Below are 7,967 nucleotides of genomic sequence, written 5' to 3' on the forward strand. Positions count from 1 at the left end.
TGCGTTATATACAAAGTCTAGTCATCTCGTGGTCCAAGTCTTATACAAACTCTTTGTATAGGACACCCCCGCTCGCATGTCTCCACATGAATGGTCAGGATCTACCATCTGTAGTAGTTTACAATACTTGCAAACCTCTACAAAGCGAACCGTATCTGTAGTGTCGCCAGGATCAGGAATCTCATTTTAATCCTTATACTACAGACCCATTTAAGTTATCACTTAAGGCGTGATCCACTTGTATATCACATATACCTGCTTAAGTTCACATAAGATAACCAAGGAGCTTTGTTTATTAGATATGAGTAAATGCCAGAATTAAATAACACTTATTTTATTCATTAAACAATGTGTATCTTTACAAAACAACGAGACTTCGGGAGAATTAGGACACCAATTCCAACACAACCAACGCTACGCGATAGAGTAAATGATTTACCTCATCGCTTACCATTAGCTAAACGATTGTTTAGTAAATACTACATGATTATATAGAAAAAATTTCACGTTCGTGTAGATAAATCCCAACGATCGTTTACCTTAGGCTACACGATACAATCAACTCTTGGTCTTCATCCTCGTTGAGAACCGCATATCCATGCTTCGAAACTTCATCATGAACGACTCGACTAACTTAAACTCTTTGAATTACAGACTCGATTGCAAGTTAATTACGCCCAAAAAACACAGGGGACCTTACAAAATTAACACTTTGTAATTGAAGAAAGCTTTAACTAAAAGGCAATTAAACCCGAAAACATTCATCAACTCCAACCACAAATGCACTTAACATTTAAATACAAATGCAGAAATCCACCAAGACTGTAAAAGAAGTTCAAAACATACTTGTAATTTGGAATATTAGAACAACCCGGCTCTAATACCAATTGAAGGAAATCGAACAAGAGGATTCCCATCAGCAACGGAAAGATCATTCCAAATTACAATCATATATGAACTTTAAAATTACAGTCATAAAAAAACATACGGTTATGCATTAATTACAGAAATTATAGCATGATACTATAAATGATCAAGGAGAAACGATACACACGTCTGTAGACTCATCGCCAAGCTTCTTGATCACGAACGCTCGAACACAACAATAAAGCAACGTCGAACGCTCGTCCAATGCGACCACTACACTGCACGAACACCGCGTACTCGAACTCAATGATCGCATCGGTCACGAACACCCCAATCAACACGAACGACCTCCACAGAACCTCGACGGTGTCGAATTTAGTATGACACCACCAAGAAGGCTACCTTGGTATTCTTGGTGTGAGAATCCAGAGGGTGGGCTCTATATGGACTTGGTTTGAGGTAGAAAATGGAGGAAACAATAATCGTGTAAACGATTGAGCAAGTGGGAGAAAGCAGAACCTATCGTATAGGTCAATGCCCAATCGTTTAGCAAAAGCTATGCGATTGTTTAGCTCATCACTTAGCTAAGTATCTGTCGCCTACAAAACACTATACGATCGTTTAGCTAGCTCCAAGTTGTCGTTTAGTAAATCCTATTTTCTTGACAACAACCGTGAGAAAATTTCCAAGAGAGAAAAATCTCAAATTCAACAATTTTCAACATCACTAAAATTAGGAAAATATTTTTCCTTTTATCTCACGGTTACCATGAAACCACCAATAATCTCCCACTCAATTGGTTATTAGAGAAAAATAATTAATTATCCAATAATTAATATTATTATAAATATAAATGATAACTAACTTATCATACAATATTTATAACCTATAGTTTTAATATTTTATCTCATGAAACATATAAATCATAGCTCTTTTTCTATTCCATGGTATTTAATGTAAATCTCATTTACATTAATCCCCCACTAGATGTATCTCATACATCATACTGATCATATCATATATAATCGAATTACCTCTTGTCAGTTTGAAAACACCAAGAACTAATCATCAACTGAATTCATTAAGCTACCAAGAGGACCTTATGGACCTGTAGCTCGAAGCTTCAACGGTACGTGAATAATGATGATATGCAGAAATGCATGTCATCTTAGGCCTTTTACTTAGAATTATAAGGGTTGTTAAGCAGATATGCGGCAATTATGTTAGGAATTCACGAGAAATTGAGCTTGCGGTGTTCAAGATTTAGAATCTCAGCTAACCCAATAATATACGTTATTATCCGTTCAATGTTCTATTTTTGTAGCTAATATAGGAAGTGAACGCAAACACGAAAACTGGACCACCACATAGACGACCACATGCGGAGAAACTCTCCATCGCAAAGGTAAACGCATTCGATCAGTGCATGGATGTTTCGGTAATCAGCCACATGCGTCCATCACATGGGAGTTGCGCTCATCAAGCGATTGCGGTCAACGTGTAAAGTTGCGGTATTAAGTGAATATGATCACTACATGATTGCGGCTACACAATAACGCATGGTAAAGGGATCAACGCAAGGTTGGTGGAATGAACGCATCAATGCATCTACCTCGAGAAAATTAAAAGATGATGTTGATGTTCCACCTACCACGCCGTTGGCAACAGAGGTTCAGAAATGACTAAATGCGCCAAATGTCAAAATCAGAGCTGTCCATTAATGTTGTCGGCGATCCAGGCTCTATATAAAGAAGTCGATAAGAAAAAATTCAAGTTATCCAAGGTTTTCGCCTGAGGTTCGCCTAGGGATCCTTGTGATCCAGAAAAATACGTGAGAAGATGAGAGCTCTTCACCTCCTTCATCCATTCCGAGTGACAATCGGAGCTAGATCTCGAGAGAGTTAGTTCCACCGCCCATCCATGGCACCACCGGCAGCTTTGATGCAATCCACTGGAAGAAAGTCTTTGCTTCCAGCCAGTCATTTCATTTTTCTTTTATTTTTATTATATTGTATTGTACTACATTTTAGGATTAAGGAATTAATACATTTTGTGTTCAATACATTTCTATATTTCCTTCAACTCCATCTCCATCTTCTTTATTTAGCATTTTTAACCTTCATTGCATTACTTAGTGAGATTGCTCGAGTATCGCATACTTAGTCATGTGGATTAGGGATATGAATCATGTAGCAAACCACCGAAAGATGCGTTGTGTGAGTATGTGAGTAAACCTTATTTGCTTAGTGTGAAGCTGTAGCAACGCCTATCTGTAGGCCAACACAATGCTTATCTATGAGTAAAATCAGCAACAACCAACTGCCCAGGAGGGTAAGTGGTTGGTCGCATTAAGCAATATAAGTCCTTGTTCTCTAGAGATAAGAATAATTTTATGTCAGCAAAGTCATGCGGTTACCTTGTCCTATGAGCGCATCATTCATCATTTAGGCATACATGGAAGGATAGTCTAAAATCCAAATCTAAGGCTCGGGAGAGCGGATTGGAACGCATAGGCTCACACAACGTATGCACCCTACGGATAGGATATTGCATGCGTCCAGGAAGTAGGATATGGTAGTTGTATGCGGTCATCTCGACACTTATGCATACACATCGCATACATCCTAGAGTTAGGCTCAAGTATGTGTAGCATGATCGTATGGTTTGCGTTGACTGAGATTGCCTTTACGGTCACTCTTTAGTATTGCAATGAAATCATCTCCACATTTTATCTATTTTCCCATTCATTTGTTTCATGTCATGAGTTGTCGTGTATCTACTCTCATGCATATTCTCATTGCGTTGTTTGTTAGCTAGGAGTAGGAATAGTGCTAGCTTAGAAACCTCTCATCTATTCTTTTATTCAACCGCCGCATGCACATTACCGCATTCAGCCAGCTACAAGTCCCTGTGTTCGACCTCGGATCACCCGAGAAACTTAGTTGTTAAGTAAATTGACATCTAATTTCCCGTCATCAAATAACTAATTAAACTCTTTAGTCACGGGATCCATCATCCGTTAACTACCAAGCACTCCACTAAAGACCGACAGTTGAACTCTCCTTATCACAGATATATTATGTGTCCATCTTAACCAATCAGAAGTGCAACAATCCTTCACAGATTGCTCGTAAGTACAGCTCGGCCAATAACCGTTATGCCTCTGTAGTTACATCTAACTCCTTAAGTACCACTGATCCCTCTAATGAACATAAGTCATAGTCCTACTATGATTGAGTCCTCTCTTCCAAAAAGAAGTTGTGGTCACTATGTTCAAGCCTCTGAATTAGCCCTTAAGGGAGCAATCTCTCTACTTATCCCTATTTCAGGAAAGAAGTGAATTCCATCTTGTGGATTGAGTTTCCAGCTCCCAGATCAGACAAGTCCCCAAAAAGGTAGGCATGTTGAGTTGGCAATCTGGCCATTCTCACCCATACTAATCAAAGGACCACCCTCAAAGGCAAGAGTTCCCAAAACACTCAGGATTGAGGTCGTGTCACCTATGGTCGTTTAGGTGAGATGTAAGTCTCTAGTATCAACTGCATTATATACAAAGTCTAGTCATCTCGTGGTTCAAGTCTTATACAAACTCTTTGTATAGGACACCCCCATTCGCACCTGTCTCTTATACACATCTAGATGTGTATAAGAGACAGTCTCTAGTATCAACTGCATTATATACAAAGTCTAGTCATCTCGTGGTTCAAGTCTTATACAAACTCTTTGTATAGGACACCCCCATTCGCACGTCTCCACATGAATATCAGGATCTACCATCTGTAGTAGTTTACAACACTTGCAAACCTCTACAAAGCGGGTCGTATCCGTAGTGTCACCAGGATTAGGTATCCCACCTTAATCCTTATACTACATACCTATTGAGGTTATCACTTAAGTCATGATCCACTTGTATATCACATATACATGCTTAAGTTTACATAAGATAACCATGGAGTTTTGTTTATTGGATATGAGTAAATGCCAGAATGAAATAACAATTATTTTATTCATTAAACAATGTGTATCATTACAAACAACGAGACTCCGGGAGAATTAGGACACCAATCCCAACATGATTAGTATTGCACCTAGTCTTGAAGACTAAGTGTTGTAAACCAATATGAAGTTCCTTAAGGAATGTTAAACGTGATAAGTTACTAGACACTTAAATGTTGACTTGAAAAGGGAAACTAAAGATGAAATTAAGCTAAGAAAAATGGGACATAAAAAGCTAAGCTTTTTAAAATAAGTTTAAGCTCAAAAGGGAGCCAATGTCATTAAATAAAAGTTATTCATGTATTCGGTCAGCCAAACAGAGATAGGGAAGGCCTATAATCCTTTGTGAGCTAACAAGTAACAGTGAGTGACAAATAGATGTTATTCCTTAAATGTTTCCAATGTTTGAGTTAAAGAATGTTTACTTTAAATGTATTTCAACACATGGTTTAGCAAAGTATGATAGGGTTGGATGCATAGTCAACCCAAAGTAAGTTTCAATATATGCTAAAGCATGAGTTTTCTCTTTCCAGTGTTTTTAAAGCATGACTATACCTTATGGATCTAGATGCTCCAATAGTTCCAAAGCATGTTTCGAACATGAATGTTTCCTAAAGGAAGTTTATAAACTATGTTGTTATGCAATATCTTAAGCATGATTTAATCAATGGAAGCATTCCTAATATGTTATGAACTTTTCATACTATGTTTATCTATTTAAATGCCAAGATTCTTAAGGAATGCTTAAGAAATAAAGTACTATGTGTGTTTAGTGAAAAGCATGTTGTAAAACTCTAATAATGAAACTCGGTATTCAAGGAGATGAAGGTATCCGGGTTTTCTGATACTCAAGGAGATGAAGGTATCCAAGACATACATTATGAACAGATTTATATTAGCCTTTGGGACATATATACTGTTAGGTTTTATGCCTTAAAACTCGTAGATAGTAAGTGTTATTAATTGACTGTCATCAATAAAGAGTTATAGATGTTAATTCAATAAATGTTATTGTTTGTGTTATTTGACTATTTTGTCTTAATAACCCTAAATCCAATAAACTAACATCTAAGGTTGTCGTATAAGTCTTGAAATGTATATGGAGACATACAATGATCAATGTTTAAGATACAACTTAAAGGGTCCATCGCATAGGGATAAGGTTGGGTATCTTATCATGGTAACACTATGGATACGACCCACTTTGTATTTGATACAAATACAATGATCCAAAGCATTCGTATAGTTGACATGCGAGTGGAGGTATCTTGTGCAATGAGTTTGCATAAGACTGAACCATGAAATAGTAACCACTAGATGTAACACCGTTAACTAATTAGGTTCCTATTTCAATAGGATGACTTAGGCAACTTTGTCTTAATCTTGAGTATATTATGAAATCCTATTCATAAAGGATCGTTTTTTATTTGTATGGGTGAGGGTGACCAATTTATTGACCCAATATACCTCATTTCGGGGACAAGACCGAGTGGGGAGCTGAAAACATAATACTTCAAGATGGAATTCACTTATTCTCGCCTTAAAGGTAAGTAGATGATTGTTCCCTTAAGTAGTGTCTCTGAGACTTAAACAAAGGGCTCTACCCTCTCATTGACCTGGAAGGGGTTTCTGTTTATTGATTGGACCATAAACAGGTTGTTCATTAGAGGAGAATTGGTACTTAAGAAGTCAGAAGTACCCAAGGGTAAAACGGCAATTTGACCCAGTTTGAGTTATGAACACTCGTGAAGGATTAACTTAATGTTATTGGTCTGTATCCGTAGACACAGAAATATATTTGTAGTGAAAATAGTGCAGTTGTGGGTCTTTAGTGGAGTGTATCCACAGTTAAGAATATTGATTAACTTGGTTAGTGAGTTTAACCAATTAATCTCATATCGTTGGAACTTCTGATCTACAGGTCCACCAGGTCCCCTTGTTAGCTCACTAGAAGATATTTAAGAAGGATGATTTAAATTATTCAAATTAATTTGAGGAAACCATATATTAATGTGATTAATATATAATTGATTATGGATATGATCTACAATTCAAATTAAATTGGAAAGTAATATTTGAATAAAGATTCAATTAATTAATTCAAGTGAACTAAATTCACAAAAAATTAATTAATGGAGAGATATTGCACACATATATACGATGTTTATGATAACTAAATATATAAACATTAGATTTATATTTAATGTATAAATAGTTATTTAATTAATGTGCAAATTAAATTAAATAAGTGTTATTTAATTAATAGGGTTAATTAATTAAATAAGTGTTATTTAATTAATTAATGGGTTGTTTTTAAATATAGAAAAATGAACCAAAATATTTACAAAACATAGGAAAATATTATAACTATCAATGATAGATACTGATAGATTTCTATCAGTGTCTATCAGTGACACTAATAGACACTGAAAGAAGTCTATCAACGTCTATCATTGATAGTTCTAAAATTTTGCTATATCTTGTAAATATTTTCAACAGTTTTACCATTTGAAATAATTTCCCTTAATTAATCGTGGAAAAGGAAAATAGGAAAATGATAAAGAAAAGGGCTTGACCCTTCTCTATATAAATGCCTTCCTATGGCCTCTTTGAGAGAAACAGACACTGACAGTACACACACAAGCGTTATTGTGCAAAATTTTCTCTAAGTCACAAAGAGAATCTTCTATACTCTCCAAAAACCTTTTCTTCTCTCCCTCTCCCAATAGTTGGATACCACTTATCTCTCTATTGGAATCCTAAAGAATAACGAGGTTACTCTCATGGTAATGTTTGAGATTGTTCAAGAAATCGTTTAAGAAATCGTTCGTGATCAAGATCGTTGGAGGAGTCGTTTGTTGGAACTTAAAGAGGATTGTTCGTGAAGCTTTGGAATCTACAAAAGTAAGAATGGTTCTAATATTTTTCCTTAAATCATGCTATATTACATATTTATATTCTTTTAGTATACTAAATTTGTTTATCTAAAAATCGAGTTGCGGGATGCAAGGCATTCACAACACTTTTGCTGCGGGATTCGATCCCTTCATCTACGTGCAGATATGACTATTATCGACGTTGATTATATTGAGATTACTTCACAT

The sequence above is a fragment of the Benincasa hispida genome, chromosome 11, assembly GCF_009727055.1.
Source record: "Benincasa hispida cultivar B227 chromosome 11, ASM972705v1, whole genome shotgun sequence".
Taxonomy (NCBI): Eukaryota; Viridiplantae; Streptophyta; class Magnoliopsida; order Cucurbitales; family Cucurbitaceae; genus Benincasa; species Benincasa hispida.